The sequence below is a fragment of the Oxyura jamaicensis genome, chromosome 5 (assembly GCF_011077185.1).
Source record: "Oxyura jamaicensis isolate SHBP4307 breed ruddy duck chromosome 5, BPBGC_Ojam_1.0, whole genome shotgun sequence".
In the NCBI taxonomy this organism is placed as follows: domain Eukaryota; kingdom Metazoa; phylum Chordata; class Aves; order Anseriformes; family Anatidae; genus Oxyura; species Oxyura jamaicensis.
The window spans coordinates 61,267,080-61,283,398 of NC_048897.1; positions in this window are offsets into that span (position 1 = coordinate 61,267,080).

Genomic DNA, 16,319 nt, shown 5'->3' on the forward strand with positions numbered 1-16,319 from the left:
TTCAACATCCGAGTGGCAGCGTACCTGCAGAAAGACGACGTATAGGAGAAGAGGCATCACCTTTAAAACATTACGTCTTATTGAGAAAAAACATTGCTGAAGCAATACAAGTACTTCGTCAAGACAAATCAGTCTGCATTCTTTGACCCACAATTAGCATGTTTTATAAAAAGAAGGGGAAGACATTTGTTTATTTCCCTCTCTCTTTTTTTTTTTGAGATTTCATTTTATCTTAAGATGATAGTTATGAAGCAATATTAATATTAAAACTGTAGGCACCTTAGTAAGAAAGTGGATTAACTGCACAAGTGCCAACAGAGAGATACAAATCAACAGAAACTATTGCTACAGAAGGGGTGGAAGCTGCCATTCACATGGCTGGGATACCTACAGGTGCTCTGCTCTGCCTCCATGGCAGGCCAAGGAAAATGTGGTCCGTGAGAAAGCGGCCGGGAGATGGAGAGGAAGGGCCCTACACGCAGCTTAGCATGCTGGAGTGGTTTTCCAGAGTAAGAGCCTAGGAGCACATTTAGGGAAGGAATACAGTTAAGAGTAGATCCCTATAAAGATAGCATCCAACAAGCAACACAAACCACGATGGCAAGTGTTTCCAGAGAACCGCCACCCGTATTAAAACTCCTTGCTGATGGTGTGAGGTCACCCTGTGAACACATTTCCTCACACCCGAACCAGAGAGGGGCAGAGGCTCCTGTGGAAAACTGCCTCCAGCAGGCACTTGGGGTACGCTGGAGAGAGTCCAGCCACCCCAACATGTCAGGGGAGGACTGAGAGCCAGGGGCAGCCCTGGAAGAAAGCATCCTCTCATCTCCATCTATCGTGACGTTTACCACCCCGACAAATGCCCTCTGTCAGCATGAGAACGCACCTTCCTACACTGAAAAGCCCAAGCAGAGGGAAGTCAGTCACTGGAACAGAAGCACCCAGTGGGTGCAAGTCCCTGCCATTTTCACTGGGATACCACGGACTGGCACCAGCGACACGTCTGGCCTAGGAAAGCAGCAGCAGCTCTTTTCTGCCAGCACCAACAGCTCCAGAAGAGAGGGGTGATCAGGAAGGCGGTCAGTCACTCACGCTGGTTTGGCCCCGTGGCCAAACTGCACCTCCACAGCACAGCTCTGCCCTGCCTCGCATCACATCAGCCCCATGATCTGCTCCCACCCACTCAGGAGTCAAAGGAGCAAGGAGAATTCAGCAGCAGGCCCTCAGCATCAGTAACCTAACAATGGCCACACGGAAGGCAAGTCACCCTCCTACACGAGCTGATTTCCATGCTAGCAAGGCCATTAGCAAACTTCAGTCCCTACACATCAGAAGTCAATCCCGCCTCAGGCAGCATCAACTTACACATTAGCTCTTTAATGTAACACCCGCAGTGCTGGAAACGACTCATCTGGTGCAAGTATTTTCCCACGTGACTCCACTCACTTCCCCAGACCCTACATTCCCTATTCTCTGTTGCAGGGACATTTTATATGTAGCTTCACCTTGCGGGGTTGGACTTATCCTGGCAATATTCCATGCAAGCGTTGTTTTATCCCACATACAGTAACGTTGGGCTTTTGGTAGTATCTGTAATAAGACGGATGGTGCGTGGTGAATGAACAATGTGTGACCAAACAGCAAAGACTGGAGATATTCTTAAGAAAAACCCTTCGTGCAGTTTGCTCTTAGCAGTCGGGTCATAACAAAGGTGCTGTGCAGTTGTGAAAGCATGCGCAGATCAAAGCATACTGAATTTTTGGACAAGTGATGATTTATTTAAAAATGCATACTAAATGCCTAATTTATAAACTATTTATAACCCAGCAAGGGAGCAAGAGCTACAGTGTTTTACTTGCAGAGACTTCATGCAAAAACTGCAAAACAAGTGTTTCAGGAGCAAGCTGGATTGACTTCCATCCTGTGCAAAAATCAAGCTAATTTCACTGCATCTAGTTTTATATACACAAATTCATCTGCGTTTCAGAATAACAAACACCTGTTCTCAGATAGTCAGAATAAGATTACATATATTTTGCTATCCTACAAATAAATAAATAAGGATGCTGTCTTAAAATAGTTTAAAAACAGCCCTTTAAATTGTAAGTTTAGATAATGCTTACAGAACTATCACAGAAAAGGGCATTTCTAGAAATTAATGCAAGTATGTCACCAAGATAAGAACACCAGAACTGTTGTAAATAGGCTTCTAAAACTGTTTCACAGGCAAGACACTAATAAAATCCTTGGAGAGACAAGGCAATCTTCAGTTGAACAACTCAGCTTCAGCTCTGCCCCCTCCCCCAGAGTATTTTCTGATGTTCCCTTAGGTGCCTGTGCTGAGAACATACCCTTACAGTAAGACAAGTTCAAACAACTTAAAAGAAAATGTATTTTATGTCATTTTGATCGGGTGAGGTTATCACCTTCTTGTTCAGCAACATCCCTGGCACATCAGCTGCTAAAGAACCAAGCGGGTGTTAACCTGAAACACAGCTATCCGAGGCAAGGTGATAAATCCTCTGGTTAAAGCTCCTTGCCTTTCAGAAAATGTCCTCTGGCATAGCCCTCCAGCTGTCCGACGTTTGTAAAACACTTTTTCCACGCAACCTTATCCCCACCTAAACAGGGCACCCCCATCTAAGCCCCATTCCTTTAAATAACTCTGCTCCCCTTTCTTCAAAGCGAAGGAAAGCAGACCTGGAGATACCAGAAGGTAACGTGGCCAGTGGATCACAGTGCCAGGGCAAGATCATTACCACCACGACGCGTTTGATTGCTGTATCAGCATGGGTTTAAATGGCTTCATCAGCGAGACTGCCGCCACTCCCCTTGGCAGATCATTACACATTCTGATCGACCTAAAGGACATAATTTCCCCCGTGTCTCTAATTTCTTTATTTCTTAAGTCTCATTATGAGCAGATAGGTTGATAATTCAACAGAGAATAACAGAATTAAGCACCCGGTATAACTCTTAACTGTGATCTATGCACTGCTGAAAGGTACCGGTACACTGTGTGAGACAAGTGCAGTCCATCCATCCTGCAAAGTGCTCCTACCCGCCGTTATCTCTGGGAGAATCTACCCAGCTTTTAGTTTAAGAGTAATGTCGTGTGTTGATGCCTTGCAATTTGATGGGATTTCCGTTCATTAGCAGTAATAAAAGAACCACTTTTTATTCATAAAATTATTCTAAGGGTCAGGAAAAAAAAAAATCTTAAGAAAGCATATACACAGCTGCTTTTTTCCTTGTGCAGCTGGGATCACCCATCTCAGCACATTAATATTGTATTAGAGGATGTAGATCGCTTTTTCATTCTTAATTGGTACTTAAAATTTTCTCTCTAGTGAAAATACTGATTGATTTGGTGTTTAAATGAACTTGTTCATCGCAACTGCAAATATCCTGAATACTAAGTGGTTTAAAATAACTTGTCATAATAGAAAGACTGATTGACCATACCTAGAAAAAAGTGCTACTAAAATTTAAAATTCATAGCTATTTTGTGGTATCCCTGAATAAATAACATTAGGAAGGAAACCTGGAATACGTTGGCTCTAATTGTGCTCCATTTTTCTGTATCGCCAGCTTTGAGGGGTCAAAAGTTATGATACCAACAGAGAAAATGACCAGACTATTAATGACAGCAAGTCACACTCGTTTTTGCTTTTTCATTCCTGAGTCATTTCAGATTACATATTTTCAGGATTTTCTCTGCAACCACAAGAGCTAGTTGGTTTTCTTTCTGAATGGGGAAAAAAAGTGCAACCAATTCTGACCTAGGCTAAAAACAAACAAGTTTGTCTATTTTATTTTTCTGTTCTATTTTTCTATTTTATTTTCACGTTGCTCAGCTGACGGCGTTTGCTCATCGCCCCTTGCAAACGCGGGTGGGTGCTCCCAGGGCCGCAGCAGCCCAAGCTCTACGAGAGGCTCTGTGAGCCGGTGGGTGTGCAGGGCAGGGTTTCTTGCTGCCTTTTTCTGTGTGCCTCACGGCTCTTCCAACCACAAGCAGATCCCCTCCAGGACCGCTCCCACCGCAGCCCCAACCTGCGTAAAGCCCAATGGTGGCAGCAGCACAGGGAAACGGGGAAGGCAGCAGGTAGAAGCAGCAAGCCAGGCCCGGGAGGAGGCGGGCATCGGGGGGCACTCAGCAACCTGCGGCAGGCTGCGGGGCCAGCAGTGTCTGCGCCCGGGCTGTGCTGCAGCCCGCCTTCGGCTGGCTCCTGTGCGCAGGTGCCTTGGCCGACACCACGCTGTGCTGCGGGAAGACAAAGCTGGCACGATGCACCGTCATCTCAACGCCAGGCATGAGCGTAAAAGGCAAACCCTGCGGTTAAGCGTACGTTGTTTGAAGGCCAGAGTGACAAAGCACAAAGTAAGTTCATAAACGTGCTGCAGGCTTATGGTCCTCACTGGTTTTGCTCAATGTAATCTAATCCAATTGAACTACTACAGAGAGATTTATTAACTCCTTACGCAGAGGGATACATGGTCTTTACTTAATAGCCCTTAAGGGTTTTTTTATTTTGTGTGCCTTACTCAAAAGCCTGCTAAAACAGAAACAAATGCATGTAACAGTCTGGTTTCTACTCATGAACGATTTTGTTTCCTCCATGTACGATGCCTTTAAAACATGCTCTGACTTTCAGGCAAGGCAAAGCCTGAAAACCCAGCTTCCTAAGTGAGCACCCAAAACTGAGCATGGCCCACAGTTGCTAGAGTACCTTTGTAAGCGTAGGTTACACATCACCACTTCATTTTTATCTTCATTGTGCAGAAATGAATTTGTTTTTAATACGGCTCCTTGCTTTGCAGTGTATTTTTTTTTGTTGTTTTGTTTTGTTTGTTTTTTTTTCATTTCCTATTCTGCTCAACTGTGTTGTTGGTTGTTTCCTCAGGAGCGGTCACAGCTCAGGAGAAGAAGGTTTTGGCAAGTCAATTAACATTGCTGTAGAGCAGAGCCCAGGAGAGGAATGGCCATATGGTATGTGATGATGTGCAATTTGCTATTTTTTAATTTCTTAGTAAATAGAGTGAGCTAGAGGACATTCTTGGTCACATTAAGATGAAAGACCAACTATAGAGCTTTACTAATCTGGCCTCACTTAAAATTCATAGATGTTTTACATGTCAAGTAACCTAACCTCTTGAAAATATACAGGAATGAGATTTAAAAACCAGGATTCTTCTGCTATACCAAATATTTGCTTTCATTATACATTCATTAGACTAGGAGAAGTGCTGGAGGGCAGAATTTGGGCTGTTTAATGTTTATTAAAAAATCTTTTGTTAGACATGAAAAAGTCCTAAAAGGTCATCAAATTCATAGCATTGCAGCACCGCAGTCTGACCCACGTTTATTTCCTCATATGCATCTAATCAATTTTTATAGCTGCTCTAAAGTAGTCAATTAACAGTTCTATTAATAGTAATGAATGCATAGCTCCAGTAAGAAGGAAATATCTGCCAGGATTTCCTCGCTGAACATTTTTCACTGTGAGGAAGAAGTGCATTCAGAAAGAAGGGCACTCACAAATGCCAGCTTTAGGGGGCACTGGCACAGGTCTGCATCTGGCTTTGTGACCTGGGGCGCTGCCTCTCTGAACATTCCTGGCCACCTGTAAGAGGTCTCCCAAGGCTCCTTCTTGCCATGAGGGGACAAAATGAGGCACACAGCCACTTCACAATTCCCCCTAACACCCAGACAGAGAAAATGAGATAAACCGTAGGAGCAGCCAACCTCTGTTTCAACATCTCAGTTACCTTTAAAACCAGAATCCATCCTAAATGTGCGCAGGTTTGGCTCAGAGCAGTCCGAGGACCTCCCTCCTTTTAACAAGACGCAACAAAAAGGTTTCTGCAGCTTCCTTAATGGGGACAGCCAGCAAATGCCAGGTACAGCAAAGAGCAAGCAGGGCTTATACACTGTAGCTGTACTCCTACAGGTACCTGTAGCGACGCAGCATGGAATCTTTCTTTTCCATAGTTCCATGGCCATAGACTCCACCCTAACATGGATTAAATTCCACGCAGTGCCTGTTTAATCCATACAGGCAGTATTGTGTCGGTAAGTTCTTCCAGCGAAGCCATTTTAACCAGCTAGCCAATCTCACCATTTACATGTGCACTCTCTTCCTCATCATTCTAACAGAGATGAAGAAAAACAAACAAAAAAAAAAAAACACCAATTTTTGACCTTTCTGGCTTTACTATGCTCTCCTTCTTCTTATGAAATTGCCCCCTCTCAGGAGCTGGCAAGGAAAGGCACCCACTGAGCAGCAAGCTGCAACAGAACAGCAAGACAGGTTATGACAATGGTTCTGGCAGCTGGAATGAAAAATGAATCTGTCTGTCTCTAGCCGGCCCATTCAAAACCAGGTTAACAGTACCTGAAATTCATCACTATCTAATGTCTTTGTGAGATGAGACTGATGTCAGTTTAATTTAATAGGCCAGGCTGAAAAATGCGACAGCTCAATAATTGATTCATGAGTGGATTAGATGTTGCTGCCTCAGGGGTGGCAACATCCCCCGCAGGGTGGGGACGATGGCTGGGGCAGCAGCAGCAATTTCTGTCTCGCTCAGCCCAGCCTCCGGGTGTGCCGGACACCCCAGCCCGTACCCACATCGCTGTGGTCAGCGAACAAAGCGGGCAGACAGGCCTGTGGCTGAACACCTCTTGGAAATAAAAGCCAAGCCTTCGTCCCTTCGTTAGCTGGTAGGAGCGTAAGCTGGGGAAACTGGTGCTGTAGGTATCTGTGCTGTATACCCTGCTGGGAATAAACCTAGGACTACGAAGTGCAGAGCTGTCAACCAGGTGCTTTCTGCAAGCTCTGAAATTCACTGAATAAATAAAGGGAGAAAAGGGAGATGAGAGTCCTTTTAGCTCTTCCGAAGATGTTCCTGCTGACTTTCCTCATTCTGGACTGGTGCAGTCATCTTTCCATAGCGGATACCACTAACAGCACTTACCCTTGGGCTACTGTTCCTCCCTCCAACTCTTCAAGCCCCCAGTTCCCTTTTCTTTCATAGTATGTAGTGACACACATTTTTTTTTTCCAAAATGTTTCCCAGTTAATGCTAAGAAGCCTCCAGCAACTCCGTAATGCGTTCTTCAACAGTCACACTCCAGTTATGACTGCCCTGTCCGTGTATCTTTATAGATAATTAGCAAACTGGTTGCTTATGGGAAGGAAGTAACTGTTGTTTCAATCACCACCTTTTATTTGCACACTCTGAATTGGATATTTGTGCAATGCTTTTCATGGAAATTATAAACATAGGCGTGAGAAGCTATGCTGCATGATCTCACAGTATCAACAGGAAATAAACATTCACTTTTAGAACATTTAATTAAACCTCAGTTCTACACTAAATTCACCAGAATGCAATATACTGACTCAGCTATACTTTGCACCACTTGTGGTGTTTCTTAACACATTTAACAGGGGCAGAAAACCACATTCCACTAGTGGAAACTCCACACCGGACGTAGAAAAGTAAACTATGCTGCATGTTGCAGAGCTCTCAGCATGACAGGAGTTACCACGGCAAAAGTCCACCTTTGGAAAGCAGGTATTTCAGAGGGGAAAGGGGCAGAAGCTTCAGGACTCAGGCCGTATTACCTATTTCTAAAAAATACCTTCCAAGGCCACAGTTGGATCAAATGGGACAAGCATGGGAAGAGGGTGCTACCTTGAAATCCGTCCCACCAGAGCCATGTTCTCATGCACACTCGCTTCCTGCTCCCAAGAGACCTTCCCGCTGGCACTTGTTTGGTCACAAGCACCTACCCTGTCCAAAGCACGCTGCAGCTTCGTGGTTGGACATGAGGAACCTCCCTTCACCTATCATCACCAGATGATACTGACCAGGTGATATTGGAGCTGTTGTCCAACCCTAATGATTTCTATGAATCGCTACGGACATCAGAAGAAGTAAAATCACGTTTTTTCATTTAATCTTCAGAGGACGTACTCACTTCTTACACTATGAATCTGAACCTAATACAAGTAGATAAGAGACAGAGAGCAGAAACCAAAGAAATTCATGAGCTTATTCTGCTCTTTATTAAAGAGAACAAAGGCAATTGAAGTTGGAGACTCCTGAATCATACAGGTCCCATGTATTCAAGATAACCTACGTGTAAAAATGATGCATAGCCATTGTAAAACAACAAAAAAAAAGTATTCTTTTAAATATGCCTGGGCATTATCTCAGCTGCTTTCTCCCTGGAAACAAAGCTTGGGTTAGACTCAAATATGGATTAAGCTTTAATATCCAGACAACATATAAACCACAGCCATTCCCTGACCCCTCTGCATCTAACGAACCAGAGCATAGCACATACGGACTACTAAGCACAGATGCTAAATACAGAGGCCCCGAATCCATACTGGAAACAACACAGAAAGCACAGTAGGAGTAGCTGCAAAAAACTCATTTTCTCCACGAGGCAGGAGTTAAACGCTGTTGTCCTTTTAATTTCCATCGAGGCATTACAGACAATTAGGACATACCTCCACGCCGACAAAAGAAGAGCTGCTACATCCAGACGTGGTTTTGCCGCTGTAATTGAGCCGGAGCATTTTAAAGCCGTTGCTGGCCACTACAACTGTTATTTTATTGTCTTCAGCACTGATATTAACACCGGTGCCTTAGGCTCAGTCCAGCTCAGGTTGCAACAAGTGCTCTATAAACCTTCAGAAAATGGCCATTTCTGCTCCCCAGAGCTCCCCGTATTAAGGCTAGCTAGGCAACACCATCAGTTTTTACAGCTTTTAGGCTCTGTTGACTATTGCTCCTTTTAAATTTGCTGGCTAACGTTTGGTCCCCTTAATTTTTATTTTTTTTTAAATGAAGCCTCAAGACTTTTGGAGCACTTCTTTCCAGGAACATGTTTAGTTCTTTCTGCCAAACACACTGCTGAAAGAAAACCAGCCTGGACCCTAAAAAAGGGCAACAGCAAACCCAGCAGCTCTGTGCCTGAAATGACCACTGAAATTCACTAAGCGGTGATCCGAACAAAAGACTGACACCGTCCTCTCTTTGAACAGCAAGGGACAGATCCTCACCCCACATTATCTGTCAGCATTTCACCGGAGTCCTTGGCATAAACTGCCAGCAGACCCAAGTCAAGATCTGCCTCAAGCCATGTTGTCTCTGAGATTAAAATATAAAACTGAACACAAAACTCAGATAAAGGCATTTTTATACCTGTAATGGTGAATAAAAATATTCACCCTTGCTGATACTCTGTCAGGAGGAGTAAGAGATTAGCCTGCAGTCTTAGGTGATCTTCTGAGCAAAGTAATGATCCAGCAGTGGTTGGTGGCTACAGAGCTCCATTTTTAATAGCGCCACATAGAAAGGTGAAGTTTCAGGGGTACGCATATACCACTTAGCGCTGCTCAGGACAAAGAGAATCAAACACTCGGGGAGACTTTTAACTTAACTATGAGCCCCCTTTTTTCTCACAGCACCTGAGTACTCGGTTCATGTGTAGCACGATTTCTAGTACATGCCCAGAGGTCTACTTGGGCTACAAGGACTTTATCTGGTGCAGCTGATGCCACGCATCACCACTTGCTCTCATACGAATTTATACATTGAAATTAATTCCAGTAAGATGTGTGCTGACACTGACTAAACACTTCAGACAAGAAGAAAACTAAACAAGAGAAATTAAAAATGAAAAACTGATGACTTTTTTAAAAAAATATTTTTACAAATCCAAAGAATAAATTATGGTCAGTAAAATCATGCATCCGTTCTGTAAAGGAAACATTTCCTACTGTCTTGGCCCCATTTCAATGTCCCCATCTTGTGTCCCAGTTATTTTTAAAGCAGGCTTTACATAGTAAATAAGGATGGAGGTGGGGAGGGATGGAAAAAAAAAAACACCAGTCAGTCTCCTCTTAGGAAAATAAGACTTAATTAAAAAGTCTGCCATTGCTCTGCACTTAATTAGGGCTAACACAGCTGTTAATAAGTTTCTGATTGATAGTAAACCTGATGTCTGCACAGAAAACTACTTACTTGGTTCAAACATGCTGATAGTTTCATACAGAAAAAAGATTCTGTTTAGTAATTGTGCATAATGTTAATATTTGAAACATCCTTAAGGGTGATTGTACCTATTAAAATTTCATATGTGAAATGAGAAATAAATGAATTGGTGTTGCATTTTTAAAGGATCGGATTACTGTTGATTAAAGCTTTGTCTACACATGAGATTTCCCAGTAGAACAGCTCTACTGGTGGTTGTAATAACAGCAGGACAAGCAGAGAGAGGCTGCCAGCAACTACCACCATTTAAGTTACAATGTCACATAGTCCTGATGGATAATGGGTTATACAAGCCCCTGCTTATAATGTGGCTGTTACAGTTCATACTGCCAACATTGCCACTGCTCCTGAGCGTGCAACAGAAAAAAAACTGAAGAAAAAGCCAATATAGATGCAGTCAGAAAGTTCGTGTTCGTCTGTAAAACTGAGGCAGATCGGAGTATTTATCCACAACATGGAACCTGAATGCCACCACAAATTCTCACTCTACCTAGGAAGTTAAATATCAAGCAGTAAGCGAAGGGGAAGACAAGGTGGAAGGACGGAGCAAGAGAGGGGAAGATGAGTAAAATGATTTGGAAGTAGAGGACGAAAGCATTTGAGGATGGTAAACTTCACAGAAATGGGAGGGAAGAGAAATGGGCTTCTAGAGGAAAAGGAGAAATATGAAATTCCCATGCAATCTACTTTTCATTTTTCAATAGCACTCCTCCACGTAGCAAATACAGTGAAGAGACTAAAGTACGCTCTGAGGGTTGAAAGAGAAACACAGAGAAAAGCCACATCAAAAGAAGAAACAAGAAAGAGATTTGTGGAAGAAGAAAAGAAATCTTCTGACAAATGAAAAAAAATCAACAGAGAAAATGTAGGTATTGAAAAGGAGTGAAAAAAGGCATCAAGAGAAAAGAGGATAAGGAAGAAAAAGGAAAAACGCATGGAGCTTATTGTAAGACCTCTGTTTTGTTTAACAAGAGGTTTAACGCTAGGAGTCACTGGTATAATGAAAGTTTCTTCTCCAGCCTTTGGGAAGATGATGTTCCACTCTTCTGCAATTCCAACACAAGCTTGACCGCTCAGTCCCTCCCAGCCCCTCACCGAAGCCCAGCTGAAGAAGTGCAACACAAACAGCCCGATCATTGCCTCCTGGATACACACAGCCCATGGCCTGCTCCTCGCCCCCTCCTTTCCCTGAAACAACTGGGCGCTGGGCAGGCTACCAGCCGCAGATCTGACGGACGGCTGCCTCTTCCACGTGAGCCCCGTGACGCCCCTCTGTACCTGATCAGAACGCACTGGTACCTCGGGACAACACTGGATGTGCTTGGGGAAGCAGTGGACATACATCTGGCCGTGGCAAAAAGGCGAGAGGAGTTGTGGAAAGGGAAATGTACCTAGGCAAAAAAAGAACAAGCAAAACAAATCCAGGAGTGCAGAGGAAAGGAGAATGAAGTCAGAACTGGTAAGATCAAAGTCAAATCTGTTGAGAAGCCAGCCACAAAAGGTGCATGCTAGCCAAAATACCTTAAGATTGACAGAGCTGGGAAATGATTAAATACCTCAGGATAGAAGAATGAACCCATGACAGGTAAATAGCTCACTCTTTAAAGGTAAATTATACTTACTGTGTTCTGTTAGTGCTGGAGAAATGACAAAACCCTTTGATGTGAAGTAGTATGTTTTCAAGCTTCCTTGGTTCAAAGGAGCAGCGGTGGTAGGAAACGTCAGCACGTCTGCTGGGTTTCTGAAAATTTTATCTGTGTTAAAAAAAGTGCATCTGAAAACAGAATATCAGCACCCTCAACGCTGTGCCCCATCAGGGAAAGAAGTTCACCACTATGCAGCTCCTGTGAGCAGGTAGGACTGCCCCGAGGTTGCCAATGATGCAGCCACTGTTTTAATAGAGGCAGTCGAGGCGTTCCCTTCAAGTGACTCTCACTAAATGAAAAGAATGAGCAGTGTCAGTTAATAGCCAAGGAGACGGTTATTTAGGCCACGATCTGACCTAACATTTTAGTGTCAAGAACACCAGAAAGCAGTCTGGACTTTGTAAAAGATTTGAGCCACATCAAATAAAAGCAGTGCGACTATTAGAGCTCTTAGGTGAAGTAGACTTCACTGCTGTTTGAGTGCATAACAAAAAGAGAAAGAAACTTCCTACTTAAAGTGAAATTCTTACTAAATTATGTCAAAAAAAAAAAAGGAAAAAGAAAGAACAGAAATCTGTGACTTTCTTCCACTCACTGTATTTTGCAGAACATGCCTTTTGTGTCCAACTCCTCAGACTCAGCCTCATCTGAAAAACTGAAACCAGAAGATGAATACTCCCCAAAAAGTGCCCGATTCCACACCCATCCACATCCTTTAGTATGAGAGTGATATATCAACTTTTTCATATTTTAAGATGACAAGTTTTTACTTAGGTTACAGTGAATAAGATCTCTCCAAGTATTCAGGTACCTACAAGGAAGCACGTTGGCCCCGTAACAGCATTACTTGGCACCCAAATAAAATCAAGGCTGTTAACAACTGTAAGAGGAACTTCACAATTAGTGTAGAGAACAGAAGAGGTTTAAGCAGATGATGTGTCCTCAGACTGATGTTCACACCAGAATTACTTGAACGAGCCAAAACACAGCATTTAAGGAAATGTTTTTAACCAATAAAAAACGTGTGTATTTAATTCACATAAGGTACCACAATGCCAGCCTACTGGTGAGACCTGTTTTTAGAGAATGGTTTTGTCTGTGGAACAGTAAATCACTTTGCAATTTACACAAACATATAATAAACCTAAGCTTAATGGTAGCTCATCCCCTTGAAAATGAAGATTAATTAACTTGTAAAGGCCATTACTCTAACACCTGTTTTATTTAAAGAATTTAATCAAAACACCAGAAATTCAACAGTGAGAACCACTGCAATTCTGCTGTACTTAAAAATACATTTTGTATTTGTCAAGCTTAAAATAAGTTCTGCTTAAAAATAAGCAATTGACAGTAACCTAAAATAGCAGTTACAAATTCCATAGACTTGTGTTATAATGCCTCAAGCAAATTTATAAGCAATTTCCTAGCATATTCTCGCAGTGCGACGCACACAGTTACCTGGAATCCCTATTACAGATTCCAGCATCATTTTTCCCCCTAAACGTTTGTGACAAAAGTAAAGAAAGTAAAGGCAAGTAAAACACAGCAAAATGGATTTGTGAAAGCAAACTGCCTACCTGGCATGGTGCCTGCTAGTGCAGAACAAATAAATTACATACATTTTTAGGCAATTCTATAATTTGTTCTCTGACAAAAATGCTATCAGTGGATGTCCTCTTACAGGTTAGGAGTTCACACTGCTGTTAGATTTTTTCCAGGGTTAAAGGAAAGCTAAAGCTTTCTGATTAAAGGGTTCAGGAGAGTAAAGAGACAAACACTTCAGGATATATTTGTCCATCTTTATACAGTCTGCTCATTTGGGCACACATAACAGTTGTTTACTCTTAAGTTGTTCAGAGTTGATGGATGTCCTATGATTTCTTTTTGGTTCCGAGTGAGACAGCAGACTTCAGGATGCTTTTATTTCCCAGTTCCTGGGCTGAACGCACTGAGGACTTGTTCAGTTCTCCCTTTTTTTCTTGGCACTCCAGCTTTGAATTTGATACTGGAGATACAGACCTTCCTGCAGGAGGTTATAATTTAAAACAAAAAACAAACAAACCAAAAAACACAGTAAGGTGAAGACTACATCTTTATAAACACACTCAAAAGGTGGGAACAATGCAGTATGAACAAAGTAACACAACAATTAGAAAATACTGTTCTACTGTAACTCTACAGTAGTATAATTCATGACAAGTGTAAACGCAAGACCATACAGTAACAGAAGAGCTGCCTCATAATAGATAATTTTTAATTTCTCCTGTGATACATGGAGACAAGCTTCTTGCCTTTACATTTTAAATCCAGTCTTTCAGAGACAGAGCTTTCTTGCTTAAATAACCACAGATGACTATTTTCCTGATTCTAATCCTCACTAACTAGGTTTCTCAATCAATTGCAGCTACCAACTCAACACAATATTCAAATACAATTTTAAACAGTATCTTCAGTTCTCACAAACAAGATGCTTTGTGATTTCTTTATCTGGTCTGCTTCATTGGACAAGGTCTCATTTTTGGCATAAGATTTCTCTCTTCAGAAAACAAGACAAAGCTGGTAAAACAACGGAATATTCCTTGGTACAGTTCTTTAATGGATAACAATCTGTGATTTTAGTAATGATGTAATAACAATGGCTTATACCTACTGAAGAATTAAACTTTTTCATCAGTAAAAAAAAGAAGACAACCATTTCTTGGCTTTCAAGCATATTATTCTGTAATTGATCCTGCTAACACAGATAATACTTGGCACTAGATGACATTGTGTCACATTTTTAAAGCTTAAAATCATGCTCCTGAATCTCGAGGTAGAAGCCCAAGTAGCTAAATCGCACTCATCTCTAAGTATTGTGTTTCCTACCTGAATGCAGAACAGTGTCTTACCAGGAAAATATGAAGCAACCAGTCCTTAATTACACGTTTCTTTATCCCTTAAGTTAAACAGTCTCCCAGTAAAATGTTAGCAAGGGCAATTGAGAAGGTACTCACCACTCCGGTGTCTGGAGGGTCCTATTATTCTTTCTGAGTGTTCCATTTGGTAAAGCAGGTGTGCCACTTTTCTCCTTCCTGGTCTGTGAAAGAAGACCGAAGGGGCTGAAGTAATAAACTGATACACTTTGGAGGCTTTAAAAGGCCCTAGAGACCTTGCATCAGTGAATTAATTCTGAACATTGCTCTATTTGGGGGAAAAGAACAGTCCGGGTAAGTGTCAACATCTTTAACACCAGTAAAAATCTTAGAGACTTAAGCTCCTGAAAACGTGCTAAGCACACTTCTACCCTTAGGTGGAATCAAGTTTCTCTTCCCCTGCAAAATACAGAGAAACAGACTTCAGAAAAGGAAAAACAGAGAATGTAAGGTAATGACATTTAGGGATAATAATCCAAAGCAGGTCTACATGACGCTCAGAATTGGCAGTTGCAGTCCAAAACCAGGAAAGAGATCTTGGACGCTTCACAGATCTCTCTCCAGCATCACCAGCTGGACAAGTGATAGCCAGAAAGCCACAATATATTTGACATGGATGAAACAACAAGACAATACATACCCCTTTCCTAATATATAAAACCTGGGTGTCTCCGCATCTTTAGCGCTGTATGCAGTTCTGGTCTCCACATCCCAAGAAGGATAACGGTGGATTTAGAAAAGAAACAGAGAATGGCAATTAAAATAATCAAAGTGGTAAAGCTCCCGTATGTGAGAAGAGGTAAAATAGTCTGGACCTTCATATTGGAGAGAAGTTGGAGAGAAGGGATATGACCAAAATTTTACTTAATGATGACTGTGAACTGTTCACCACATCCTTTACTTCTAGAAATGGCAGCCAGCTGGTGAATGGAGTAGGGCAGTTTAAAACGGAGGGAAAAAATATTGCTTTACTCAGCAAACGGTACTTTTCTGGATCGGGCAGCCAGGGGCAGCTGTAGAGGCAGATGGTATCAGCATATTCAAAAAAGAATCAGACGTTCATCAACTACAGGTCCGTAATGAATACCAAAAGGATTAGGCTGGGGTTTACCTTCAGACAACCCAAAGGATGCCAGCACACTTACATAGGATGAAACAGCCAGGCTCCTAGGCCTAAATACATTGCCTGTTGTCACTGCCAGAGAAGAAGTACTGAGGTAGCTGAGCTGACCCTGTAAGGCCTTTCTTACGTTCTTGGTTTTTGTCTATTTTGCTACGGCTTCCTATTTACTTGATTTAGAAGGAAATGGGAGATGTCTTGGGGAGACATCTTATGCATGTCTGCTAGGAACTGTGCACAGCTGACAGCTTAGTAAGCTGGAGCAATTATGTCCATACAGAAGTGCTGCACTTTGGGTATGGAAAGACTTTTTTTTTTTTTTTTTTTTTTTTCCCAGTATCCTATTTAAAAATCTTTGTGAAAATTCCTGCCTTTTATCTTGCATGGGAAAGGAAGAGGAAAAGGGAGATAGAAGCAAACTCCCATAAAGGAATGCCTTAAAACACAGGCACCATCACAAGTAGTTTGTACAGATGTGGTCCATACAGTGCAAACCAAAATGCAGCATTTGGCCTCTGTCTGTGGAAGGAGCGGTAGGGTTCCCTGAGCAACAGCAGCAAGTGAAGC